The sequence below is a fragment of the Polypterus senegalus genome, chromosome 8 (genome assembly GCF_016835505.1).
Source record: "Polypterus senegalus isolate Bchr_013 chromosome 8, ASM1683550v1, whole genome shotgun sequence".
In the NCBI taxonomy this organism is placed as follows: domain Eukaryota; kingdom Metazoa; phylum Chordata; class Cladistia; order Polypteriformes; family Polypteridae; genus Polypterus; species Polypterus senegalus.
Window position 1 is genome coordinate 141754261 of NC_053161.1, and position 14866 is coordinate 141769126.

The following is a 14866-nucleotide window of genomic DNA, read 5'->3' on the forward strand; positions in this document are numbered from 1 at the left end:
AAGTGACTGCTGGTCTATGTTCCAGTTAATGATTTAGTTGTGACCAGTTAGGAATTGGCCAAGTGGAGTGTGTTATTTCATTGTTAATATACTTTAAATTTGATTGGACCTTTAGAAGCATCTCATTATTTGGTCTGTTGATCTAGCATGTGGTCTTGCTCATCACCATGAGAACAGATTAGTTTTCTGGAGCTTTAAGATTTTGTCCACTTACTGTTTATAAAATGACTACTAACACCAGTGCTTTATTATGCAGACACTGATAGACACAAAAATGATTGAGTAACTTCTAGTCAGGACCCATTTTCATTTGTGTAACTGCTTTAAATTTAATTCCTAAAGGAGAATGTTTTCAAGCATTTAAGAGAGTAAAACTAATTCTTTAAATAAATGTCATAAATTGCTTCTTTTTTTGGTATAGTAGCTGTTCTGACAGCACCCCATTGATCCAGCCATTTTATGTCTGCTTCTTATTGAAGAGGTGCCATTCTATTCTAATTTTTGTGAGAGTCAATCACATGCCAAGGCCAGTGCCTGGGGGAAAACTGGAGAGTAAATGATGTGAATTAGTAAGGAGCTAACCTTTAAACACATTGGCTGGGGAAAAATAACATCAGCAACAGATTGAAGCATGCAAGTTTGGAAACATCTGCCATTTAGAGCCCAGGTGGTTCCAAATTGTTCCTGTAAGATGTCCTTGTGTTCATTTGTGTGTCTTTCTAGCACCAATAATCAAATCTGGGTGCCGTTTGAACCTGTGTAGACCCTTAAAGTAGGCCTCCCAGGTCTTGGGTTGTATATTTTCCTTCAGACTGAGACATTCTGGATCAGGGTTGGACTGCAAGTATTTATTGTAGCAAGCTTTTAAGATCTCAACTACCTTGTGCTCCTAAAGCAAACCCTCCATCAAATAAACTATTATTTACATGCTGTTGCAAGTTTCCTCATCAGGTTTTTTGGGGTAACAATGTGTCTCCACGATTTGTTTTGGGTTCAAATCCCACCTTGGCCACTGTTTTACATTATGCATGTTATCCTTTTGTTTAAATTATTTTTTCCGGTATTCATTATCCTGAGGAGCTGCATGGTGGGCTAACTAGCAACTCTACAGTGGCCCTTGTGTGTGTTTTATATATTTAGGAGAAAACGATTTCATACATTGGATTGATAAATAGCTTTAAGTTCATCATTTAAGTCCTATAGAGTACAGCAGGAAACCTCAGATAAATGTACTGTGATGGAACTGAATTGTCATGGGTGCCCTGTTTTTTTACAGCTTTGTTAGAAATTATCTGTTTTATAGAGAGCTGAAACAGGCAGTTTCCAATTATTAAAGCCAAAACCAGTAGGAGTAGAATCCTAATTAACTAAAATAACACAACCAGGTTACTGTAATATAAGAAAATCTGATTATGTTAGAACGCTAGTTACAAGCTATGTAACAATTGTGTGTGTTTAATCACACTTGTTCAAGGTAGTTTTGTAAGTGTGTTCTCATACTCCTGAAGCTTTCCTCTAGTTGTTGGAGCTCCAGCCCACAGTCCAAGCAGTGGCTGTTAGGTGAGTGCTGATTGACCACTCTGTGAGAAACAGTGAGTGTGGGCCCCTGTTACAATTTTTCATTGTTTCAGTATTATTTCTACTTATCGCAACTGGAAATAAAGCATGTAGCTCCAAATTAGGTGATCAGTTTTTCTTAATACATAAAATTCAAAATTATTTACTGGAGAAAAATTACAAAAATGACCTAAATCTGAAGTATTCTCATTTTTTGTGTTGTATCGTTGAAAGGAAGACACCATAAATTGCATCTCTAATTACCCTTTTTGGTAAAATGCACTTAGTTAAAGTTTTGGACCAAATCAGGCAGTATCCAAAAGCACAAGTATATTTCACTCTTGGAGAATGTAATCTTGCAAACTTTTGATTTGTTTTTCGTTTTTCTGAAAATGTTTGTTGCATTTTCATTAAAAATCCAATACTGCATCTTAACACCATTTTGAGAAGATGAGTAGAACTGAAAAAGTGTATGTGAATGATACATTTATTTAAATTTCATTGATTTTATTGTAATCATTCCATACAGAGAGATCAATTTTTACAAAAAATTGGATTGAAAGCAAATCAACCCAACCCCCACCCCTGACAAAGAGAGCATGACCAACGGAGTAAAACCTTAAAGCTGGTCAAAATACATAAATTGATGAGTTTAATAGGCAGATATAAACAAAAAAGAAACGCAAAGAGAATTATTTCCTCCGTGCTTTTAAGAGGTTATTCTAAAATATTAATTAGATCCTGCCAGGTTTTGAAAAGTTCTGCACAGATCCTCTAACTTAGAATTTAATTTTTTCCAATTTCAAATAGTATAAAACATCAGTTACCCACCGACTTAAAAGAGGAGAGTTAGGATTCTTCCAGTTGAGCAAAATAAGTCTGCGTGCCAAAAGTGTAGTGAATGCAATCACAGTTTGTTTGTCCATCTCCACTTTAAACCCATCTGAAAGAACCCCAAACACAGCTGTTAATGGGTTAGGAGGGATTGTTACACCAAGGCTGTCTGAAAGGCACTTAAAGGTTTGGGTCCAGAATGATGTTAATTTGGTGCAGGCCCAAAATGTGTGAACCAGTGAGGCTGGGGCTTGATTGCAGCATTCGCAGGTTGAATCATGCCCTGGAAACATTTTGGACAGTTAAGTGAGACAGATGTGCTCAATATATATAATTTTAAGTTGAATAATTGTATGCTTTGCACATATGGAGCTCGAGTGAATTCTCTGCATTGCTACCTTCCACTCCTTTTCTGAAATGTTGAGTGAGAGATCTTTTTCCCATTGTCCTCTTGGATCTTTGAAAGGGAGGGACCGTAAAATAATTTTTATATATTGCAGAGTGATATGTTTTTAATGTGTAAACACAATTGATTATTTTGAAATAATCTGACTTTGTTACCTATGGTTGCCACTGTAAGGTGCAAGCTGTATTTTAAACTTTGATTCAAATCCGCACAAAGCCTTGATCCTTTTTTGTCAATTATACAGTTCAGTTCTTCCAGAAAGCACTAGAAGAAGAAGAAGAAGAATCAAGAGACATGGGCAGCTATTTCTCTTCCTTTTGTAGGATTTTTATACAGTTATCTATCAATACAAATCTGAAGAGTTTATTTGCTTTTGAGAACAAAGTCTAAATTTAAAGTGGAGGACAAAACTGAAGTAGTAGTCCATTTTCAGATCTGCATTTCAATATGAAATTATAATTGGGGCAATACTGTAATAAAGGATCTCTCTGTTGCTATTTATTTTTATTTATAAAGAACATGTAGCTTGTTTTAAACCACTGGCCTTTGTTTCCTTTTGCTGCTTATTTTTATTTAGCTAGATGTGTTTGAAGGCAAAGCTGGGAGAACGTAGAATAGGCCTTCAAGTATTTGGACATTGATCCAAATTTTGTCATTTTCTCTTTGTATACCACCAGAATCAGTTTGAAATTAAGCAATCAGGATATGACAGAACTATAGACTTTCAGCTTTAATTTATGGGGTATAACAAAGTTTTAAGCTTTGCATTAAGCTTTCAGAAATTATAGCCATTTTTTCACACAGTCCCTCCATTTTGAAAAACTCCAATGTAATTGGACAGAATAATATAGGTATTGTTTTAATACTTGGATGAAACTCCTTTGCAGTCAATGATTGTCTGAAGTCTAGAACCCATGGACATCACCAGATGCCGAGTTTCCTCCCTTGAGATGCTTTTACTGCTTCCACCTTCAGTTTCTTGATGGTCTTTCTGCCTTCTGTTTTGTCTTCAGTAACTGAAAAGCATGCTGTTAGGTTCTGATCAGGTGATTTACTTAGCCATTGAAGAATATCCCATTTCTTTACTTTGAGAAACTCTTGCGTTGCTTTCGCACTATGTTTTAGGTCACTATCCATTTGCACTGTAAAGCTCCTTTCAATCAGTTTTACAGCATTTGGCTGAATCTGAGCAGAGGGTGTAGCCCTTCAGAATTCGTCCTGCTACTTCTGTCAGCAGTTGCATCATCAATAAACACTAGAGACCCAGTTTCATTGGCCGCCATATATGCCCATGCCATAACCTTGCCTCCACTATGTCTAATCTGACCTTCCTGTTCTTCAGTGTTACATGTGATTTGCATCTAGAGATAAACCCTCTGTATTTAAATTCATGAAGGTGCCTCTTAATTGTCGACTTTGACAGTGATACACCTACATCTTCAAGGGGGTTTTTGACTTGGGCAGATGTTGTTTCCTTGGTGGTTTTCTTCACCAAGGAAAGAATTCTGTGATCATCTACTTTAGTTGTCTTCCATGGTCTCCCAGGTCTTTTTGCTATTGCGGAGATCACCAGTGCATTCCTTCTTTTTAATAATGTACCAAATTGTTGATTTGGCACTCCTAAAAGTTTAGCTAGCTCTCTGGTAGGTTTATTGTATTTTCTTTTAGCCTAATGATGGCCTCCTTCACTTGCATTGACACCTCTTTGAAACTTTTATGTTTAGTTCCAGTGAACAGCTACCAAATGCAAATACAGTGCTTTAAATCAACTGCAGACGTTTTATCTAATAATAAGAATAATACTTCTTTACATTTATATACCGATTTTCTGTCTACTTAATATGTTATGGAATAATGAGGGAATAGGCAACAACTGTCCATTAAAAGTGCTTATCGGTCACATGTCCAATTACTTTTGAGCCTCTGAAAATGGAGGGAACACTCTGGATAAACGGCTAGAATTTCCCTTTGTTAAATCCCATAAATTAAAGCTGAAAGTCTATACTTTGCGTCACATCTTGATGATGATGTACAGAGAGAGAATTACAAAATTTTAGCAATGTCAAAATACTTACAGAGCCAACTGTAGTTGTCTGCATGAAACTAAGGTTTGGTTGTGTATTTTAAATCTCTGCTCTCCTGTCACTTGCTTCTGAAGGGGAGCCTTCTGTGTAGGCAGTGATATTAACAATTCCTTAATTTAATTGGGTTAACCCGATCGTGAATGTCTGACTGCCTTATAGACATCACTGCTCCCAACCATATGACATTTTGTTCCCTTAAAAGTTACAGGGTGTGTATCGTTGAAATTGAAAATTTGAACATCAACTATTTGAAGTGTTTAGTGTTCTGCCTGGCTCTTATGTACTAGTAGAGTTGTCATGAGTGAAAAGCATGTCCAACCAACAGTCAAGAATATGATTAACAAGAATGTATTAAATGACAGAACTATTTAATCGAAAATACAAATCGGCATACCACATGTATGAGGTCTCCAGCTTATTCAAAAGGATAATATTCCAAAAGTTTTGTGTTTCAGTACATAGTAGTGTGTATAATTTCTTTGAAATGTTTACTCTGTTTCAGTCAATACGGATTGAACACCCAGGTATGAATATTTCTGTCACATTCACTTATTTTCTTTTGCGTTGATGTGGAAATGATTCCCATTGCATTATGACCTGGACTCCCAGCTTTGCTTCAGACTGTCTCAGCAGCAGACTCACTCCGTATCTTAGCTTTTTGTGCTACAAGCATGTATGTAGCTATGCACTTTGTATGACTATTAGGCATCTATGGAGCCAGTTTTTTTGTATTTTTATACATACTGTAATTTTTTTACCTAGATCTAAAATAAACTAGAATGCTTTGTAAACATGCAAGAGTCATGGTCTCTCTTATCTCTTTCTTTCGTATTCTTTGTTTGGCTTCATTTCCTCATATGGGTGCCTGGTGTTCACTTAAAAGAAGACGAGTGAAGCAGGTAAAGACCATGATGTTAGACATCTATAGTTACCACCAAATTGTGTGTGTGGTTTTTTTATTTTTTTTTTTTGTATACACCAATTTGAAAGTCCTCTCTTATAAGCAAAATGAGGAGTGTGTGTAAATAATGGAACAAAGTGGCCTAACTAAATGATGGTCTACACTTCAACCTCAACCTTCATGTGTACTGATCATCTGGCCACCTGCCCTCCTAGGTTAATTGGTTGATCCTGAACACAGCCTATTTATAACAGAGTGTTCAAGTTGTGCAACCATGGTTTTTGCAGGTTTTTTTATTCTAAATTGTTTGGTTTATTTTCATCTTCTTGGTAAATATGTCAATTTCGCAATAAAGGTGAAAAAGTTCTGAAATGATTTCATTTCTTATGCATCACAAACGTCTGCCATTGTAAAAGGGGTGTGTAACGTTTCACTGTATTTCCTCCTTTATTGTGCCTCTATTGTCATCCACAAGACCCAGATGTTGCCTGCTGGGATTGTACTAACTCATGGCAGGAATATAATAGCAATAAGGGCTGGCAGCCCTCTGTATTTCCGCTTGCTCACTGCCGACAATCAGGCCTGGGCTGGTGGAGGGGAATGGAGTCCCCATCAATGATGACTTAAACTAGTATGGTCAAAGGGGGGTAGTCTTGAGCTGTCCCAAAACAAATAGGACAAGAACATCCAAAAGGTTACAGAGAAGGTGAGTTTTTATGATAAAAGCATGGCAAAAGACATGCAAGGAGCAAATACAAAGGACTGTAGTAAGCAAATAAGTTGCTACAATGGACTTTCTCTAACAGACTACAGTCCTTAACCGTAGGGTGCCTATTGCACTTGCCCACACTGTATTCCTGTAGTGCTTTCCTCCCTTTGACGTTCTGCTGATGCTCTTCTCCTTTGTCTCTCTGGAGTTTGCCTGTTCTCTTTGGGCTTCTCTCCATATCCCCCACAAAGCGTTGTTTGGTTAGTAAATCAGTGACTCTAAATGGACCCAGTCATGGACTGGCATACTGTTCAAGTTGGTTTTCCCCCCCTTCTCTAGTATTGTTGGGGATCAGCAGTGGCCTCCCCTGCCTCAATGTGGTGTAGAGGTTAAAGCTTTTGACTTCAAACCCTGAAGTTCTTGATTCAAATTCCATTTACTGATCCTGTGTTACAATAAGCAGGTCACATCACCTGCCTGTGCTCCAACTGGGGGGGGGGACAAAAGAAATGTAACTAATTGTATCTAAATGGTTGTTAGTTACCTTGGATAAAGCCAAATAAGTAAATGTACCTCCAGGTGCTGCTGTTTACCATGCTGGAATAACCTTGCTTCATTCATAAATGCTCACACTTCAGCCCAGACTGCACATAATGTTAATGCAGGAACAAAACTTTATAAACAAGAGTGCCCCTCCATCAAGGGGACATTTACTCATACCAGGCAAGTCAAAGTCCGCAATCAGATATTTCAGATGTGGGAGGAAACCCATCACAGGAAATACTTGGCCTTGGAGTTGGTTACCATCATAGTGTCACCAGGACATCCAAATGTGACTGGCAATAAGGGCACAATAGCAAAAAGTACAGGTGTCTACTTTCATTTACACGGTATGACGAGACAGCCAGTGCTGCTTTTGAGGGTCTGTAAAGTCCTACTGTCTACTACACTACTTGGTAACTAATTCTTTGTGCCTGTGGTTCTTTGTGTAAAGAAAAACATCCTCGCATTTTGGTGAAATTTACCCTTAGCAAGTTTTCAACTGTGTTCTCGATGAACTTATTTTAAAGTCACCATTTCACTGTACTAATTCCTTTCATAGTTTTAAACACTTCAATCATGTCACCTGTTAATCTTCTTTCGCTTAAATCTTTCTTCATAACTCATCACCTGGAATCTGCCTATTCGCTCTTCTCAGGGGCTTTTTCTACCAATTCTGTGTCCTTTATTTTGTAGCCTGGAGACCAAAACTGCACACAGTACTCCAGATGAGGCCCACCAGTGCATTATAAAGCTTGAGCAGAACCTCCTTGGACTTTCACTCCACATTGTGCTATACTGTATAACTTAACATTCTGTTAGCCTTCTTAATGGCTTCTTAGCACAGTGTGGAAATTGATAGTGTACAGTTCACTATGACTCCTAAATCCTATTTACAAGGTGTACTTTCACTTTTCAGACCTCTCACTGTTTATTCAATCCTAACGTTTTTACTTCATAAGTGTGCTACTTTACATTTACTGACATTAAACTTCATCTGCCTAAGCCTGTGTGCTATCCAAGTTCTTCTGTAATGATATAACGGATTCCAAATTAGCTGCTAATCCAAACTTAACCAGCTTGTTACTTATATTCCTATATACAGTGGTGTGAAAAACTATTTGCCCCCTTCCTGATTTCTTATTCTTTTGCATGTTTGTCACACAAAATGTTTCTGATCATCAAACACATTTAACCATTAGTCAAATTTAACACAAGTAAACACAAAATGCAGTTTTTAAATGATGGTTTTTATTATTTAAGGAGAAAAAAAAATCCAAACCTACATGAAAAACACACCTACTGTGTGAAAAAGTAATTGCCCCTGAACCTAATAACTGGTTGGGCCACCCTTAGCAGCAATAACTGCAATCAAGCGTTTGCGATAACTTGCAATGAGTCTTTTACAGCGCTCTGGGGAATTTTGGCCCACTCATCTTTGCAGAATTGTTGTAATTCAGCTTTATTTGAGGGTTTTCTAGCATGAACCGCCTTTTTAAGGTCATGCCATAGCATCTCAATTGGATTCAGGTCAGGACTTTGACTAGGCCACTCCAAAGTCTTCATTTTGTTTTTCTTCAGCCATTCAGAGGTGGATTTGCTGGTGTGTTTTAGGTCATTGTCCTGTTGCAGCACCCAAGATCACTTCAGCTTGAGTTGACGAACAGATGGCCGGACATTCTCCTTCAGGATTTTTTGGTAGACAGTAGAATTCATGGTTCCATCTATCACAGCAAGCCTTCCAGGTCCTGAAGCAGCAAAACAACCCCAGACCATCACACTACCACCACCATATTTTACTGTTGGTATGGTGTTCTTTTCTGAAATGCTGTGTTCCTTTTACGCCAGATGTAACGGGACATTTGCCTTCCAAAAAGTTCAACTTTTGTCTCATCAGTCCACAAGGTATTTTCCCAAAAGTCTTGGCAATCATTAAGATGTTTCTTAGCAAAATTGAGATGAGCCCTAATGTTCTTTTTGCTTAACAGTGGTTTGCGTCTTGGAAATCTGCCATGCAGGCCGTTTTTGCCCAGTCTCTTTCTTATGGTGGAGTCGTGAACACTGATCTTAATTGAGGCAAGTGAGGCCTGCAGTTCTTTAGACGCTTGTCCTGGGGTCTTTGTGACCTCTCGGATGAGTCGCCTCTGCGTCTTGGGGTAATTTTGGTCGGCCGGCCTCTCCTGGGAAGGTTCACCACTGTTCCATGTTTTTGCCATTTGTGGATAATGGCTCTCACTGTGGTTCGCTGGAGTCCCAAAGCTTTAGAAATGGCTTTATAGCCTTTACCAGACTGATAGATCTCAATTACTTCTGTTCTCATTTGTTCCTGAATTTCTTTGGATCTTGGCATGATGTCTAGCTTTTGAGGTGCTTTTGGTCTACTTCTCTGTGTCAGGCAGCTCCTATTTAAGTGATTTCTTGATTGAAACAGGTGTGACAGTAATCAGGCCTGGGGTGGCTACGGAAATTGAACTCAGGTGTGATACACCACAGTTAGGTTATTTTTGAACAAGGGGCAATTACTTTTTCACACAGGGCCATGTAGGTTTGGATTTTTTCTCCCTAAATAATAAAACAATTATTTAAAAACTGCATTTTGTGTTTACTTGTGTTATATTTGACTAATGGTTAAATGTGTTTGATGATCAGAAACATTTTGTGTGACAAACATGCAAAAGAATAAGAAATCAGGAAGGGGCAAATAGTTTTTCACACCACTGTATATATATATATATATATATATATATATATATTAAAAATAGCAGCGGCCCTAACACTGACCCCTGTGGAACACCACTCTTAACATCGGCCAATTCTGACTGGCATTCTCGCACCATCACGCTCTGCTTTCTGTGTCTGAACCAATTCTGCTCCCACTAAAGACATCACCCTGAACTCCCACTTCTTTTAATTTGATGCCCAACCTCTCATGTTGGAGCTTATCAAATTCTTTCTGAAAGTCAACATTAATAATATCACATGCATCATTCTGGCCATATCCTTTTGTTGCTGTTTCATAGAATTCCACCATTTTAATAAAACATGACTTCCCTTGTCTGAACCCATGCTGACTGTTCAGTAAAACCCGTTCTTGCTATATGCTGCTCAATCTTATCCTTAATAATTTCTCCCATCAATTTACCTGCGGTGCTTGTTATGTTTATTGGCCTATAGTTGTTTGAATCTGCCTGGTTACCCTTTTTATTTAATGATATAATATTTTCCCAGGATGTATGAACTTTCAAAAATGTGTCAAGGGTTTATATATGTTGTGATGGACGGCCGAGGGTTCAGTCTGGCTGGGACGTCCCTGAAAGAAAAGAGTGGAGGAAGGCAGCCTTTTCAGAGCAGCTCCCCTGGACGGCAACAATTCCCCAGATTCCCTCAAAGCATCCTGGGATGTGGAGTCCGTTTCCTCAGCCCTGTTGGGTGCCGTGGGTGCCGCCAGGGGGAGTTCACCAAGAACCTGGGGACTACTGCTGTTATGACAACCCGGAAGTAATTCGGAGTCATGAGGGCGGAAGCCCGCAGTACTTCCGGGATGCTTAAGGAAGGATGATGTGGCGTATCACCCAGAGAGCCGGAGTTGGGTGGTAGAGTGACAGAGCTGCTGGGTGGAGAGGAGGATTGTGTTTATTGATTATTGATTTAAGAATTGTGGAGTGTGCGGTGCTTTGTGCACTTAAGAAAATTATTAAAATTATTCTTGGTGTTTTTTACAAGTGTGTCTTGGACGTCTGTCTGGTGGGTTTCACGGGGCAACAGCACCTCTAGCATCCACAATGTACTCACTAACTTCATTGAGATCCATAGGATAAATATTATCTGGTCCTGTCATTTGTTTGATTTCAGCCTATTTAATCTGAGCCGCTCTTCTCCCTCTACAATTTCTAAACCCCTCAATACTTCCTTAGTAGTCCCGTTTACCTCTTTATTATCCACTTGCTTACTGGTGAAGACCTTAGTAAAATGCAAGTTTAGAGCATCCGCTGTTTCATTGTCTGTATCTTTTAATTTCCCTTTCCTGTCCCTGATGCACTTGACCTCCTACCTGACTGTTCTTTTACTTCTAAAATACTGTAGTACTAGGGTGTTGTACCATGTTAGCCACTATGAATGTAGAGAAAAGCCAAGCAAAATTACACCTTTTATTGGCTAATTAAAAAGGTCCCTGATATCCTTCTTAATTGTTGCTTTCATGCTCTCATATGCTCTACGAATCACATTGGAGTTATTAAGTCTTATACTTTGCAATAATCAGGATAGAATTGAGTGTAGAGGTGATTGAACACCTAGGGCCAAGTGAACATAATATAATACAATTCTCTGTGATTTGGAAGAGGGAGGATGCAAAGGCCAAAACTGTTAAGTTTAACTCTTGTTGGGCAAATATTGAACAGATGTGGTAAAGTCTAAAATGAATAAATTGGGAGACATGTGAGGAGCAATGAAACAGGTTTAAAAATGCTTTAAACATAATGCAGGACAGGTAAATCCCAAAATCTACAATAAGTAGGAAATTAAAAGAACTGTACAATAAATCTAGACAGACATCCCCCCACCAATGATGCTTTAATTATTAAAAAACAGTATCTGATTATGTCTATAAACTCTTTTGTACTTTACTGTTGGCAAGGGTAGCTTAATTAATATTTGAGTAGTAAAGGTCCCCCATGGCCATAATATCTCCCTGTAAACTTGCACTAATGCAACACAGATGTCTCATGTCAGTGCTCGTATTACAATATACAGCATAGATAGTACTTTATTTGTACTATATATATATATAGAAACATATATATATTGTCACAAACTCAACCAAGAGCCATAGCAAGGGTTTGTGGCAGCCACCCGTATATTGTTTCATGGCTGCAAAATTGCAAAAATGATAGCACTGAAGTGCACGATTCAGAGTCCAAAATAGAACTGAAGGGTTAGGGGAAAAGTGCAGCTTTTAAAGGCCAATACAGGAAATTACATCGGGGGGTCGGAACCGGAAGGGTCTTCGTCCATAGGCTCGAGACCATAGACATAGAATCCGCATGACCAGCACCATTGTATGTCAACGTCGCCGCCATATTGCGAGTGGCACTGTTGTGGAGTGAAGTAATGGATAAAGATGCCTCACACATGTGCTGCTTGGGATTGTACAAACCGCTGTACGCTCCAAACCAGATCCCGGGGGATTACATTTCATAGGTATGGCTGAACACTTGTTTTGGTTATAGTTGGCCATTAGAAAATCCCGTTTTATAATCTTAACTTTAGCTACGCCAGGCTAAGATAGCAAAGCTCTGCATTTATGTGCTCAAGTGAGCCTCCAAACAATGTTTTGGCTAAACGTATTTAGTCACTAACTATGTAGACTGTTGTTAGCTGTTAACATTTCTCCACGTCAGGAAGCAGTGGGAGGTAGCCCTTAAACAGGATTTTGAGAAAGCTGTCCTGTGATGTGTGCCGTGCTAGTTTGGTAACAGATGCTGTACCGGCATCATATGATCAAAGCTACCACTTGCTCACATTAAAAAAACAAAGGAGGTTTGATGATTCCTTCTGAGGGTACAGTCAAGGTGGTCAAAGTAGCTGAGCGTGTTATCCGACAGTCGACAGTAGGGCAAGCTGTCAGTGTATCTTTGATCAGTCAGTTTGTTCGGGCTGAGATTGGTTCAGATGATGTGTTCTTTTTCAAGGAGCACATTGAGGAGACACAGTTTGAAATCGACAACCATCATTTTATGCTCATGTCTTTAGTTGTGTCTGTCTTCCACAAATTAAGGCTGCACCATATTGCCTCTCTCTCTCTGTATAAATATATACAGGTATATATATATATATATATATATATATATATATATATATATATATAAGCTGCTCAAAAAAATTAAAGGAACACTTTGAAAACACATCAGATGTCAATGGGAAAAAGAAATCCTCCTGGATATCTATACTGATATAGACTGGGTAATGTGTTAGGAACGAAAGGATGCCTCATCGCTTGATGGAAATGAAAATGATCAACCTACAGAGCCCTGAATTCAAAGACGCCCCAAAAATCAGAGTGAAAAATTATGTGGCAGGCTAGTCCATTTTGCCAAAATTGAATTGCAGCAACTCAAAATTGTATGCAGCACTTTGTATGGCCCCTGTGTTCTTGTATACATGCCTGACAACATCGGTGCATGCTTTTAATGAGATGACAGATGGTGTTGTGGGGGATCTCCTCCCAGATCTGGACCAGGGCATCACTGAGCTCCTGGACAGTCTGAGGTGCAACCTGGTGGCATTGGATGGACCAAAACATAATGTCCCAGAGGTGTTCTATTGGATTTAGGTCAGGAAAGTGTGGTGGCCAGTCAATGGTATCAATTCCTTCATCCTCCAGGATCTGCCTGCATACTCTCACCACATGAGGCCAGGAATTGTCGTGCACCAGGAGCCACTGTACCAGCATAGGGTCTGACAATGGGTCCAAGGATTTCATCCTGATACCTAATGGCAGCCAAGGTGCCTTTGTCAAGCCTGTAGCGGTCTGTGTGGCCCTCCATGGATATGCCTCCCCAGACAATCATTAACCCACCACCAAACTGCTCATGCTGAATGATGTTACAGGCAGCATAATGTTCTCCATGGCTTCTCCAGACCCTTTCACTTCTGTCACGCTCAGGGTGAACCTGCTCTCATCTGTAAAGCACAGGGCACCAGTGGTGCATCTGCCAATTCTGGTATTCTATGGCGAATGCCAATCGAGCTGCATGCTGCTGGGCAGTGAGCTCAGGGCCCATTAGAGGACATGGGGCCCTTGGGTCACCCTCATGAAGTCTTTCTTGTTCTTTGGTCAGAGACATTTACACCAGTGGCCTGCTGGAGGTCATTTTGTAGGGCTCTGGCAGTGCTCATCCTGTTCCTCCTTGCCCAAAGGAGCAGATACTGGTCCTGCTGATGGGTTATGGACCTTCTATGGCCCTCTCCAGCTCTCCTAGAGTAACTGCTTGTCTCCTAGAATCTCCTCCATGCCCTTGAGACTGTGCAGGGAGACACAGCAAACCTTCTGGCAATGACACGTATTGATGTGCCATCCTGGAGAAGTTGGACTACCTGTGCAACCTCTGTAGGATCCAGGTATCGCCTCATGCTACCAGTAGTGACACTGACTGTAGCCAAATGCAAAACTAGTGAAGAAACAGTCAGAAAAGATGAGGAGGGAAAAATGTCAGTGGCCTCCACCTGTTAAACCATTCCTGTTTTGGGGGTCATCTCATTGTTGCCCCTCTAGTGCATCTGTTGTTAATTTCATTAACACCACAGCAGCAGAAACTGATTAACAACCCCCTCTGCTACTTAACTGACCAGATTAATATCCCATAAGTTTCATTGACTTTATGCTATACTCTGATTAAAAAGTATTCCTTTAATTCTTTTGAGCAGTATATATATACAGTATAGAGAGAGCTATGAAACTTGCACATTGAACTTACTGTTTACATTGGGCATTATACGGCAGACTCCTAAAATAAGACCTCTTTCCCTATTGCTTTCCAGACAAATTCAGATGTTCTCACTATAATAATAATACATTTTATTCATATAGCACCTTTCCCATGCTCATGCATGATGTGGCTCATCGTCCAACTGAAAAAGGCTTACATTTAAATTCTGTTTGGCACCTCTGTATAACATATCGACATTTCTGCTCTGTCTGTCCCTCCTACAAAAAGTGTAACCTACTCTATGTTATACTCATCCCTATCTTTGTTTTTTAGCCAAGTTTCTGTTGTTGCTGTTATATCATAATTATAATAAGCTACATATAACTCTAACTCACTTGTTTCATTTTT